Genomic DNA, 14,346 nt, shown 5'->3' on the forward strand with positions numbered 1-14,346 from the left:
GTTGGCAATTTGATCTCTGGTTCCTCTGCCTTTTCTAAAAGCAGCTTGAACATCAGGAAGTTCACGGTTCGCGTATTGCTGAAGCCTGGCTTGGAGAATTTTGAGCATTACTTTACTAGCGTGTGAGATATACATATACCCATCCATATAAATGCATTTTTATAATATGAATTCTGTACTCTAAATATACCCTTAATTTTTATGTTAATTTTTAGTTTTTTTTCTCTTTTATTGCATCATTTTATCTTAATGTACATATTTTGATAGAATTAAATACTTTCTGGAACAAATTGGATTGTATCTGTGTTTGTACCTTGACATATGTAAATACACACATATGTTCACATACATATTAATTTATATGTACATATATACACTTAACTTATAAGTGGATCAACATAAATATAAAAATCTACATTCAGTCATTTAAAAAGACTGTTTCTTTGTGTAGATCCTTACTATTTATTCTGGCAATAGCTTCTCTTGCTCCCTGTTTGTGAAAAATGCCTGCTATTCTTGATCGCTTGTGTCTTCTGTGGAGTGACTAAGCCAGGAAGCAGAACAGTGCCTCTGCTGGTCTGAAGCTGGCCATTAGATGACATAATCTTGGAATTTCTTGAAGTTAGCAAAGATCTTCCAGTTACCTCTTTCTTTCATAGAACAGTTAGCTTCACATATTTGCCAAAATCAGTGTCAAGTTGCTGCATTTGCCAATCCAAATTCTATAGACATTTCTTGATGTACATGTTTATTTCTTATTCTAATTTTATGTTTGTGGCTGAATACCATCTTCTCCATAGTTATAACTACAGTTGCAGCAGCAAGGGAATGAACCTGTTTACATTGTTTAAAGGGTATTGAAGCACAAATACAAACATATTTTATGAGGAGCTTTTATTTAGACTCATTGTGTCAAGTAGTTACACCACTAGAAGTTTGTGTGCTAAGTCACTTCAGTCAAAGTTTAAATTTACTTAATTCTGAATTAAGAAGGTGTGAAGGACAGGGAAGCCTGGCATGCTGCTGTCCATGGGGTCACAAAGAGTCAGACGGACACGGCCTTGTCACTAAACAGCAACAGATAGGGAAAAGAGAACATCAAGTTAGAAAAAAAGTTTTGGATTCCGTGCTAAATTCTCCTGGAAATTAGCATATGATTTGGGACAAGAAAAATTATGCCCACCCAACCAACTCATAGGATTTTGTGAAAATTTGATAGAATTATTCATAAAAGCTTGCTAAAAATGTAAAGAGCTAGTCAAGTCTGATATATTTTTATTTAATTTTTTCTGAAAAAGCATTGTTTTTTGTCAGTGAGTGCATTTTACATTACTTCTGTCATTCTAACCAGTCTGTTGCTTCCTGACCTGCATACAAGTTTCTCAGGAGGCAGGTCAGGTGGTCTGGTATTCCCATCTCTTTCAGAATTTTCCACAGATTATTGTGATCCACACAGTCAAAGGTTTTGGCATAGTCAATAAAGCAGAAATAGATGTTTTTCTGGAACTCTCTTGCTTTTTCCATGATCCAGCGGATGTTGGCAATTTGGCCTCTGGTTCCTCTGCCTTTTCTAAAACAAGCTTGAATATCTGGAAGTTCACAGTTCACGTATTGCTGAAGCCTGGCTTGGAGAATTTTGAGCATTACTTTACTAGGGTGTGAGATGAGTACAATTGTGAGGTAGTTTGAGCATTCTTTGGCATTGCCTTTCTTTGGGATTGGAATGAAAACTGACCTTTTCCAGTCCTGTGGCCACTGCTGAGTTTTCCAAATTTGCTGGCATATTGAGTGGAGCACTTTCACAGCATCATCTTTCAGGATTTGAAATAGCTCAACTGGAATTCCATATATATATGCCTTAATATACTGTATTGGTGTTTTTCTTTCTGCCTTACTTCACTGTGTATAATAGGCTCCAGTTTCATCTACCTGGTTAGAACTGATTCAAATGCTTTCTTTTTAATAGCTGAGTAATATTTCATTGTGTGTATGTACCACAATTTTCTTACCCATTCATCTGTCAATGGACAGCTAGGTTGTTTCCATGTCCTAGCTATTGTAAACAGTGCTGCAATGAACATTGGGATACACATGTCTCTTTCATTTCTGGTTCCCTCAGTGTGTATGCCCAGCAGTATGATTGCTGGGTTGTATGGCAGTTCTGTTTCCAGTTTTTAAAGGAATCTCTACACTGTTCACCATACTGGCTATACTAGTTTGCATTCCCACCAACAGTGTAAAAGGGTTCCCTTTTCTCCACACGCTCTCCAGCATTTATTGTTTCTAGACTTTTTGATAGCAGCCATTCCGACTCATGTGAGATGGTACCTCACTGTGGTTTTGATTTGTGTTTCTCTGATAATGAGTGATTCTGAACATCTTTTCGTGTGTTTGTTAGCCATCTGTATGTCTTCTTTGGAGAAATGTCTATTTAGTTCTTTGGCCCATTTTTTTGATTCAGTCGTTTATTTTTCTGGTATTGAGCTGCAGGAGCTGCTTGTATATTTTTGAGATTAATTCTTTTAATTAAGCCCATTTGTTTATTTTAGCTTCTATTTCCATTACTCTGGGAGGTGGGTCATAGAGGATCATGCTGTGATTCATGTCAGAGAGTGTACTGCCAATGTTTTCCTCTAGGTGTATTATAGTTTCTGGTCTTATATTTAGACTTTTAATCCATTTTGAGTTTATTTTTTGTGTATGGTGTTAGTGTTCTAGTTTCATTCTTTTACAGGTGGTTGACCATTTTCCCAGCGTCACTTGTTAAAGAGATTGTCTTTTCTCCATTGTATATTTTTGCCTCCTTTATCAAAGATAAGGTGTCCATAGGTGCATGGATTTATCTCTGGGCTTTCTATTTTGATCCATTGACCTGTATTTCTGTCTTTGTGCCAGTACCATACTGTCTTGATGACTGTAGCTTTGCAGTATACTCTGAGGTCAAGCAGGTTGATTCCTCTAGTTCCATTTTTCTTTCTCAAGATTGCTTGGCTGTTCGAGGTTTTTTTTGTATTTCCATAAAAATTGTGAAATTATCTGTTCTAGTTCTTTGAAAAATACCATTGGTAGCTTGATAGGGATTGCATTGAATCTATACATTGCTTTCGGTAGTATACTCATTTTCACTACATTGATTCTTCCAATCTATGAACATGGTATATTTCTCCATCAATTTGTGTCATCTTTGATTTCTTTCATCAGTGTTTTATAGTTTTCTATATATAGGTCTTTTGTTTCTTTAGGTAGATTTATTCCTAAGTATTTTATTCTTTTCGTTGCAATGGTGAATGGGATTGTTTCCTTCATTTCTCTTTCTGTTTTCTCATTCTTAGTGTATGGAAATGCATGGGATTTCTGTGTATTAATTTTATATCCTGAAACTTTACTATATTCATTGATGAGCTTTAGTAATTTTCTGGTGTTGTCTTTAGGGTTTTCTATGTAGAGGATCATGTCATCTGCAAACAGTGAGAGTTTTACTTCTTTTCCAACTTGGATTTCTTTTATTTCTTTATTTTCTCTGATTGCTGTGGCTAAAACTTCCAAAACTATGTGAATAGTAGTAGTGAGAGTGGGCATCCTTGTCTTGTTCCTGACTTTAGGGGAAATGCTTTCAATTTTTTGCCATTGAGAATAATGTTTGCTGTGGGTTTATCATATATGGCTTTTAATATGTTGAGGTATATTCCTTCTATACCTGCTTTATGGAAAGTTTTTATCATAATTTTGTCAAAGGCATCTATTGAGATAATCATATGGGTTTTATCTTTCAATTTGTTAATGTGGTGTATCACACTGATTAATTTGCAAATATTGAAGAATCTTTGTATCCCTGGGATAAAGCCCACTTGGTCATGATGTATGATCTTTTTAATATGTTGTTGGATTCTGTTTGCTAGAATTTTGTTGAGGATTTTTGCATCTCTGTTCATTAGTGATATTGGCCTGTAGTTTCCTTTTTTTGTGGCATCTTTGTCAGGTTTTGGTATTAGGGTGATGGCGGCCTCATAGAATGAGTTTGGGAGTTTACCTTCCTCTGCAGTTTTCTGAAAGAGTTTGAGTAGGATTGGTGTTGCTGCTGCTGCTGCTGCTAAGTTGCTTCAGTCATGTCCAACTCTGTGCGACCCCATAGATGGCAGCCCACCAGGCTCCCCCATACCTGGGATCCTCCAGGCAAGAATACTGGAGTGGGTTGCCATTTCCTTCTCCAATGCATGAAAGTGAAAAGCGAAAGTGAAGTCGCTCAATCGTGTCCGACTCCTAGCAACCTCATGGACTGCAGCCTACCAGGCTCCTCTGTCCATGGAATTTTCCAGGCAAGAGTACTGGAGTAGGTTGCCATTGCCTTCTCCAGGATTGGTTTTAGCTCTTCTCTAAATTTTTAGTAGAATTCACCTGTGAAGCCATCTGGTCCTCGGCTTTGTTTGTTGGAAGATTTTTGTTTCCAGTTTCTATTTCCATGCTTGCGATGGGTCTTTTAAAATTTTAAATTCTTCCTGGTTCCATTTTGGAAGACTATGCTTTTCTAAGAATTTGTCCATTTCTTCCAAGTTGTCCATTTTATTGGCATATAGTTGCTGATAGTAGTCTCTTATGATCCTTTGTATTTCTGTGTTCTTTTGTGATTTCTCCATTTTCATTTCTAATTTTGTTGATTTGATTCTTCTCCCTTTATTTTGTGATGACTCTGGCTAATGGTTTGTCTGTTTTATTTATCTTCTCAAAGAACCAGCTTTTAGTTTTCTTGATTCTTGCTATAGTCTCCTTTGTTTCCTTTTCATTTATTTCTGCTCTAATTTTCATTATTTCTTTCCTTGTACTAACCCTGGGTTTCTTTATTTCTTCTTTTTCTAGTTGCTTTAGGTGTAAAGTTAGGTCATTCATTTTATTTTTCTCTTGTTTTCTTGAGGTAAGCTTGTATTGCTATGAACCTTCCTCTTAGAACTGCTTTTACTGAATCCCATAGGTTTTTGGTTGTCGTGTTTTCATTTTCATTTATTTCTATGTATATTTTTATTTACTTTTTGATTTCTTCCATGATTTGTTGGTTATTCAGAAGCATGTTGCTTAGCCTCCATCTGTTTGTATTTTTAATAGTTTTTTTTTTTTTTCCTGTAGTTGACATCTAATCTTACTGCATTGTGATCAAAAAAATACTTGAAATGATTTCAACCTTTTTTAATTTACCAAGGCTAGATTTATGGTCCAGGATGTGATCTATCCTGGAGAATGTTCCGTGTGTACTTGAGAAAAAGGTAAAATTGTTGTTTTGGGATGAAATGTCCTATAGCTATCAATTAGGTCTAACTGGTCCATTGTTTCATTTAAAGCTTGTGTACCCTTGCTAATTTTCTGTTTCATTGATCTTTTCATAGGTATGTCCTTCTTTGTCTCTTTTCATGGTCTTTATTTCAAAGTCTATTTTATCTGATATGAGTATTGCTACCCCTGCTGTCTTTTGGTCTCCATGTGCATGAAATATCTTTTTCCAGCCCTTCACTTTCACTCTGTATGTGTCCCTAGGTTTGAGGTGGGTCTCCTGTAGACAGCATATATAGGGGTCTTGTTTTTGTATACATTCAGCCAGTCTTTGTCTTTTGGTTGGGGCATTAAACCCATTTACATTTAAGGTAATTATTGGTAAGTATGAACACATTGCCATATGCTTTGTTGTTTTAGTTTCGAGTTTATAAACTTTTTCTGTGTTTCCTGTCTAGAGAAGATCTGTGTTGAAGAGCTGGTTTGGTGGTGCTGAATTCTCTCAACTTTTGCTTGTCTATAAAGCTTTTGATTTCTCCTTCATATCTGAATGAGATCCTTAAGTACAGTAATCTGGGTTGTAGGTTTTTCTCTTTTATCACTTTAAGTATGTCTTGCCATTCCCTTCTGGCCTGAAGAGTTTCTATTGAAAGATCACTGTTATCCTTATGGGGAATCCCCTTGTGTATAATTTGTTGCTTTTCCCCTGGTGCTTTTCATATTTGCTCTTTGTGTTTGATATTTGTTAGTTTGATTAATATGTGTCTTGGGGTGTTTTGACTTGGCTTTACCCTGTTTGGGACTCTCTGGGTTTCTTGGACTTGGGTGGCTATTTCCTTCCTCATTTTAGGAAAGTATTCAATTATTATCTCAAGTATTTTCTCCTCCCCTTTCTTTTTGTCTTCTTCTTCTGGGACTCCTATTATTTGAACGTTGGGGTATTTAACATTGTCCCAGAGGTCTCTGAGGTTGTTTTCATTTCTTTTAATTCTTTTTTCTTTTTCCCCCTCTGCTTCCTTTGTTTCTAACATTCTATCTTCCACCTCACTTATCCTCTCTTCTGCCTCAGTTATTCTACTGTTTATTCCCTCCAGGGTGCTTTTGATCTCAGTTATTACATTATTCATTATTCATTGACCCTTCTTTATTTCTTCAAGGTCCTTGTTAAACATTTCTTGCATCTTCTCAATCCCTGTCTCTAGTCTATTTATCTGTAACTCCATTTTGTTTTCAAGATTTTGGATCATCTGTACTATCATTATTTTGAATTCTTTTTCAGCAAGACTCCCTGTCTCCTCCTCTTTTGTTTGGTTTACTGGGCATTTATCATGTTCCTTCACCTGCTAAATATTTCTCTGCCTTTTCCTTTTGTTTAGATTGCTGTGTTTGGAGTGCCCTCTCTGTAGGCTGAAAGTTCTTCAGTTCAGTTCAGTTCAGTTCAGTCGCTCAGTCGTGTCCAACTCTTTGCGACCCCCATGAATTGCAGCATGCCAAGCCTCCCTGTCCATCACCAACTCCCAGAGTTCACTCAGACTCACGTCCATTGAGTCAATGATGCCATCCAGCCATCTCATCCTCTGTCGTCCCCTTCTCCTCCCACCCCCAATCCCTCCTAGCATCAGAGTCTTTTCCAATGAGTCAACTCTTTGCATGAGGTGGCCAAAGTACTGGAGTTTCAGCTTTAGCATCATTCCTTCCAAAGAAATCCCAGGGCTGATCTCCTTCAGAATGGACTGGTTGGATCTCCTTGCAGTCCAAGGGACTCTCAAGAGTCTTCTCCAACACCACAGTTCAAAAGCATCAATTCTTCGGTGCTCTGAAAGTTCTTGGTTCCTCTTTATTGTGGGGCTTGCTCCCTGTGGGTGGGGTTGGACTAGTGGTTGTCAAGGTTTCTTGGTTAGGGGAGCTTGCGTTTGTATTCTGGTGGGTGGAGCTAGATCTCTTCTTTAAGAAGTGCAGTGAAGTGTCCAGTAGTGAGTTTTGGGGTGTCTATGGGTTTGGCATGGCTTTGGAAAGCCTGTCTTTTAATGCTCAGGGCTGTGTTCCTGCTTTGCTGGAGAATTAGCATGGTGGTCTTGCTCTGGATTTTGTTGGTTCTTGGATGGAGCTTGGTTTCAGTGTAGGTATGGAGGCCTTTGGTTGAGCTCATGTCTTATTAATGTTACCTGGAACTGGGAGTTCTCTGATGTTCTCAAGTTCTGGAGTTAAGCCTCCTGCCTCTGGCTTTCGGTCTTATTCTTACAGTAGCCTCAAGACTTCTCCATCCATACAGCACAAATCATAAAACATCTAGGTTAATAGTGAAACAATTCTCCACAGCGAGGGACACCCAGAGATGTTCACAGAATTACATGGAGAAGAGAAGAGTGAGGAGGGAGACAGAAGTGACCAGGAGAAGAGGGGAAGTCAAAAGGGGAGAGAGCCATCTAGCCAGTAATTGATTTCCTAAGGGCTTTCCACAGTCTGGAACACCCAGAGAGATTCACAGAGTTACATAGAAAGAGAAGAGGGAGGACGGAGATGGAGGTGACCAGGAGGAACAGAGGGTGAGTCAAAACAGGAGAGACTAATCTAGCCAGTAATCAGTTTCCTAAGTGTTCCCCACAGCCCAGAACACCCAGAGAGATAGATTCACAGAGTTCAGTAGAGAAGAGAAGAGGGAGGGAGGAGATAGAGGTGACCTGGGAGAGAAAAGGGAGAGTCAAAAGGGGAGAGAGCAATCAAGCCAGTAATCACACCCCTAAGTGAAAATGGATACTGAAGATTAGATTCTTAAAGGTACAAAATTGATAACAAATACCAAAAACAAAGATTAAAAATCTAGAATAGAAGTTAGACTCTCAAAAAAAAAAAAAACAATATTAAAAATATAAAACAAAATCAATCACAAAAATTATGAAAAATATATATATGAAATTTGCTTTAAAATAGGGTCTTTTTTTGCAAGGTAATAGGTTATAAAAATAAAAATTAAAGGAATGATAATGAACTTAAATTATAAGAAAAATTTTAAAGTGATAATAGTAAAAATATATCTAGGAATTTCTCTGGAGCTTTTGTGGGCAGTGTGGGGTCAATTCAGTTTCAGATAGTTCCTTGTTCCAGCTTTCACTTGTTCTCAAGGTCTATAGGCCCCCTCCAATGCTTAGTCAATGTTAACTACAGGGTGTTAATCTGTTGCACCTGTAACTTCCAGAGCGGTTCCCTCTTCGTTTATTTTGGCTTCCTCTGTTTGCAAGTCTCTTCAGTGTCTAATTTCCACCCTGACACAGGGGGCAAATGTGGTCATTTATTTAGGCTCACTTGTTCAGTTGTGTTGTGGTGAGGGATGGACCCTGCAAATAAATATCGCTGGTGTGTGTAGGGAGTGCTCACAGTATATAGACCACACTGGGTTTGCCCCAGCTCAAGGTGGTGTGTTCTTCCTGGGTCTACACTGCTCAGGCTCCAGAATGTTCTGCAGGGGCACTGTCCAAAGTGAACCCTGCATTTCATACATTACCCAGGTCTAAGATGCTCAGGTTCTCAGGTCCTCCACAAGGGCATAGACTCAGCTGAGTGTGTGTTTTATGCCCTTCCCAGGTCTGAGCAGCTCAGGTGACCAGGCGCTTGGCGAGTGCACTGTCCCAAGTGGGCTGTGCATCTTAATCACCTCCCTGGCCCCAGTTGCTCAGTTTCCCAGGAGTGCCATGAAGGCACCGTCTCAGGTGTGCTGTGTGTCTTCTCTGAGGAGTTGATCTCAGGCTGTGACCTTCCTGGGAAATGGCAACTGTCCAGGATCCCAGGAAGATGTGGTTAGCAGCTGGGAGCCTGCTCACAGTTTGGTGGAGGATGCCGGTCTCTGGAGCCAAGATTGCCCCTTGCCTTCTGGCTCTGGCTGTCACACACCTACCTCTCTGCCTCTGGGAGAGGCCTGTACAGTGCTGGCTAGCTCTCTTTTGGTATTCACGCACTCCTTTGTTCTGTGAGCAGGCCAGGCTGCACCTTAGAGCCTTTTTTGGGAAAGATCTCTTTTTTTTCTCTCTCTGGTGATCTCACAGTTTGAGTTGCTGTCTCACATTAGCTCCCTCAGATTGTCCTCAGGGCATTCAGACCCAGTCCTTACCCTAAGCATCGATTACACAGCCCACCCCTCCTCGTCCAGCCCCCGCTTGCTGGTGGCAGATACGAGCTTCTGAGCTACTTTGCTGGCAGTTGTGGTTAGGAGCATATTCTGTGTGTGTTTTTTTGTTTGTTTGTTTTCTCTTGGTTATGTTGCTCTCTGAGATTCCAAAAACCCCCTCAGACCCTCCTGTGAGAGGGTTTCCTACTGTTTGGAAACTTATCTTCCTTTCATGACTCCCTCCTGAGGACGGGTCTCAGTCTATAACTCTTTTGTCTCTCTTTTTGTCTTTATATTTTGTCCTACATCCTTTCAAACAGAATGGGCTTCCTTTCTGGTTGCCTGGTGTCCTCCGCCAGCATTCAGGAGTTGTTTTGTGGAAGTTGCTCGGCATTCAAATGATCTTTTGATGAATTTGTGGGGGAGAAAGTGGTCTCCCTGTCCTATTCCTTCACCATCTTTGGACAGGAGAGCGTGGTTTCCTTTCAGTCATCATAGTCCCACATGGGTGGGGACCCTAGGGGTTTTTTTTAGTTAAGAATTACTTTTTCTGTAGATGATAAGGTGATTAAATAATGCCAATTTTAAAAGAAGGCATACATGCATTCTAGAGGTTTGTCAAAATCCAGTCTTCCTTTTATGTCTGAAAACAATAGTAAATCATGGAGTGAGAAATTAAAAAAAAATGTTTCTTTCCATTTTTACATGTGCCTCTTCTCTTCAATGCAGTCATACTCTTGCCAAGAAAACCACCCTTGGTGTGCTCCCCTTGGTGTGCTCCCACAGGCTACACTCTGAAAGATGGGTCTCTTCTCATAGATCGCAGGCTGAGGATGGCTTGTTCTTCTGCTTGTAGTAGCCACCTTAATGTGACATCTTTAATTTGAGTAAGATTTGTATACTCAATATGTATCGGACCAGAATTTTCCCCATTTACCTCAACAGATTCATGTAAAATACTTCACTGAATTGAAAAAAAAATATTAATTTTTATTGGGCTGTGGTTGATTTATACTGTTGTGTTGTGTACAGCAAAGTGAATCAGTTATGCATATTAATATATCCACTCTTTTTTTAAAGATTTATTTCCCATGTAGGCCTTTACAGAGTACTGAATAGAATTCCCTGTGCTATACAGTAGGTTCTTGTTCCCAGGTGGCTCTAGTGGTAAAGAATCCACCTGCTGATGCAAGGGATGCAAGAAATATGGGTTCTATCCCTGGTTCGGGAAGATCCTCTGGAGGAGGGCATGGCAATCCATTCCAGTAGTCTTGCCTGGAAAATTCCACAGACAGAGGAGCCTGGCAGGCTATAGTTCATGGATCCACAAAGAGTCGGACACAGCTGAGCACACATAGATCCATGTTGTAGAATTTATATACAGCAGTATGTATATGTAACCCTAATGTTCCAATTTATCCCCCCTCCCTTACACCATGGTAATCAGAAGTTTATTTTCTGCATCTGTGATGATACTTCTGTGGGGTTTTGTTTTGTTTTAATGATAAAACTACTTGGTTCTAATAGCTTGCTACTATCAACAAGTAAGAATTATTAAATCTTTAAAAATAACCCAATCAAAAAATGGGCAGGTCTAAATAGACATTTCTCTGAAGAAGACATACAGGTGACCAGTAGGCACCTGAAAAGATGTTCATTGCTAATTATTAGAGAAATGAAAAGTAAAACCACAGTGAATTATTGCTTTACACTGGTCGGAATGACTATCATCAAAAAGTCTACAAATAATAAATGCTGGAGAAGGTTTAGAGAAAAGGGGGAATCTTCTTACACTGCTGGTGGGAATCTAAATTGGTGCATCCACTACAGAAAATAGCATGGAGGTTCCTTAAAAAACTGAAAATAGAGCTACCATGTGGTCCAGCAATTCTACTCTTGGACATATATCCAGAAAAAAACAAAAACTCTTAATCTGAAAAGATACACGTACCCTAATGTTATAGCAGCACTATTTGCAACAGCCAAGACATAGAAATGACCCAAGTGCACATCAACAGACAATTGGTTTAAGAAGATGGGCTTCCCAGGTGGCTCAGTGGTAAAGAATCTGCCTGACAATGCAGGAGACATGGGTTCAATCTCTGGGTTGGGAAGATCCCCTGGAGTAGGAAATAGCAACCTTTTCCAGTATTCTTGCCCAGAAAATTCCATAAACAGAGAAGCCTGACAGACTGCAGTCCTTACGGTTACAAAGAGTCGAACACAATTGAGCATGCATACTCACACACACGGTGCGTGTGCGTGTATATGTGTGTGTATATATATATATATATTTCTCAGCTACAAAAAGAATGAAATACTGCCATTTTCAGCACCATAGATAGACCTAGAGAATATCATACTAAATGAAGTAAGTCAGAGAAAGAAAGACAAGTATTATATCACTTACATGTGGAATCCAAAAAAATAATACAAGTGAATGTATATATAGAATAAAAATAGACTCACAGATGTAAAAAACAAATTTATGGTTACTGAAAGGGAAAGTGAGTAGGGGAGGGATAAGTTAGTAATATGGGATTAACGGACACAAACTACTATACATAAAATAGATAGGCAACAAGGACTTACTGTATAACACAGGGAACTCTTCAATATCTTCTTATAACCTATAATAGAGAATAATCTGAAAGATATATACATAGAACTGAGTCATTTTGCTGTATACCCAAAATTAAAATAATATTTTAAATCAAGTATAGTTCAATTAAAAATAAAGAAATTATTAAATCTTTACAGGACTACCATGAGTTAAGCCACAGGGATAATATTAAAAAATAGTACCCGTGATCTGACCTGCACAAAAGTTAAGAAAGTATTTCAAAGTCATGAAACTGTCAAGAGTAAAATGAATTCAAGACTTGCAGTTAAATTTGTTGTTCTTTCTTTAATTCATTTAACCATCAAGCAAGATTATACTGAATTGTCCTGTCATATATAATAGAAAATAAATCTACTTAGGGAAAGCATGATGGGAGAAAGATTAATTGGGGGCATATCCTTTCAAAATGGTTAAGTAGCAGAACTCACAGAATTCAAAACAGTTGATGGCTCTTCAGAGAGCCATTGTGTCACTCTCGGGGTAAGGGTCTATGCATGAAAGGTATCACAAGACAAAGAAATATGGCCAGAGTTGAGCATGTTGGTGAAGGCTAAAGCTAGCACATAATCACACTGCTGATTCCTGACTTGGTATTCAACTCTGTTATTTCAGACCCCAAATAGAAATACATGCAGAGAGGCAAACTTTGGAACATAGCAGAAATATGAAATGGCAACATGGTTCTAGTTTGTTTGGATTTGTTAGAAATTTAGGCAGAATATGCTTGATCTTATCTGAAAGCTTTTCCAAGAGTTCCATCTGTGTAAACAGCTGACCCATGAGTACACATGGGCAGTGGCCTGAACACACATGCACGCACGCACCCAGCCACCCATGACAGCAGTACTGGGCAGAGGAACCCCATCACCACCACCACCACTATCACTGCTTCCATGACCACATTCTGAGTTTTCCAAAATCTATAACAGGTTCCTTTGGGTTGCTTCAAATTCATCAGGATTTGGCTGGAGAGAAAACATGTAAGACTATGTTCTGCCAGGCCTTGCCGAGGTCCAGCACCAGCTGATCCAGGGAGTTCGAAGCGGGGACGGCGTCGGCGAGGATCAGGATACAATAGCTTCAATTAGATATTAATTAGAGATGTAAAGAGTAATAGAATGAGGATAGCTCAGTAGGAAAATTCAGTGGAGAAAAGAGGCTGAGTAGCTTGGTTTACACAGGAGACCAGTAAAACTTCAAGACAAGAAGTTTGCACCACTTACATAGGCCGCAGGTGTCCTTCTGTTCTCCCAAAGGAGAGGAGACACTGAGGCCTCCCCGGTTGGATCTTAGAAGCCCAGGCAAAATTAGTAAGCTTGGTGGGTTCCGTGCTCCAGATGGAGACTCAGCCAGAGTTTAAGAGAGAGTGTGACATGGGCAGACCAGTATTTTGAGAAACTGATCCCAATTCTTTATTTTCCATGATCTACTTTTATACACTGAGATGTTATGCAAAAGCCACGTGGGGTCAGCAGTCCTGACTTTTATCAAAGTCAGGTGCTTCATACAAATGTATACAGAGGTCTTAGGGGTGTTACATCATCTTCTGGCCAGGGGGCCTGCTGACAATTTTTGACCCTCTCCTTGTGACAACGGTCAGTCAACCAGGACACTTATTTCTCCAGGGGTGATTATTCTTAAAAAAGATTCCACCTTCTGAAGGTACCAGATAAAGTTACATTCCTATAGGGTGAGGGTGTAGTGGGTTTTAATTAAGGAAAGAATTTACTTAGCCTAAGGTCTAACGTGATTAGTATCAAAGGTTAATACTTATTTCTTCTATATATTCATTAATGTGTGTAAGGGCAGGGGATGTGGAGACTTAGCAACAAACATTGGCTCAACAAATGAAAAACCCTTCACCAACACAATTTCTAATCAGCCCATTATACTTATACTAATAGTTTTCTAACTTCTCTAAAAAACCTGTTTTTAGAAGGTTTAAAGCATCTCGTGCCTCTCACAGTTGGGAGGCTGTGAGCAATCACATGTGGCCGGACAAGCCTGTCAGGCAGGCTAGAGAAACTTCAGAGGAGTTTGTAGGTTAAAACACTCCTGTCACACCCAGGAATTATTATTAACTGGAGCTCTAAGTTAACTCCTTCTCTGAAAGAGGTGGTGGGGGACAGCCCCCCGGAAAGTTAGAGTTGTAGGTAAGAGCACAAAGTAGTAAAGTAGGCAGGCTCTGGTTATGGGGGTAGATGCTCGAGGATTTCCAGGGAGACTCCTGAGGCTCGATCCTGCCTTTGTGTATGTCGAGCCTCCTTCCTCATGACCTTTGTCATGGGCGGAGTGCCTCACGCTGGCAGGCCTGAGGAATCCCTCAAGAGCAGCTGTAGGATCCCATTTGTTCCTGATGTTT

At 39.5% G+C, this 14,346-nt stretch overlaps 1 protein-coding gene across 1 annotated transcript in view; it reads left to right on the plus strand.

The window, feature by feature from the left end:
• The window catches only part of LAMA2 (laminin subunit alpha 2), a 706,382-nt gene that overhangs the window by 428,938 nt on the left and 263,098 nt on the right, over positions 1 to 14,346 (plus strand). The window lies entirely within an intron of this gene.

This window comes from Bos javanicus, chromosome 9 (genome assembly GCF_032452875.1).
Source record: "Bos javanicus breed banteng chromosome 9, ARS-OSU_banteng_1.0, whole genome shotgun sequence".
Lineage (NCBI taxonomy): Eukaryota > Metazoa > Chordata > Mammalia > Artiodactyla > Bovidae > Bos > Bos javanicus.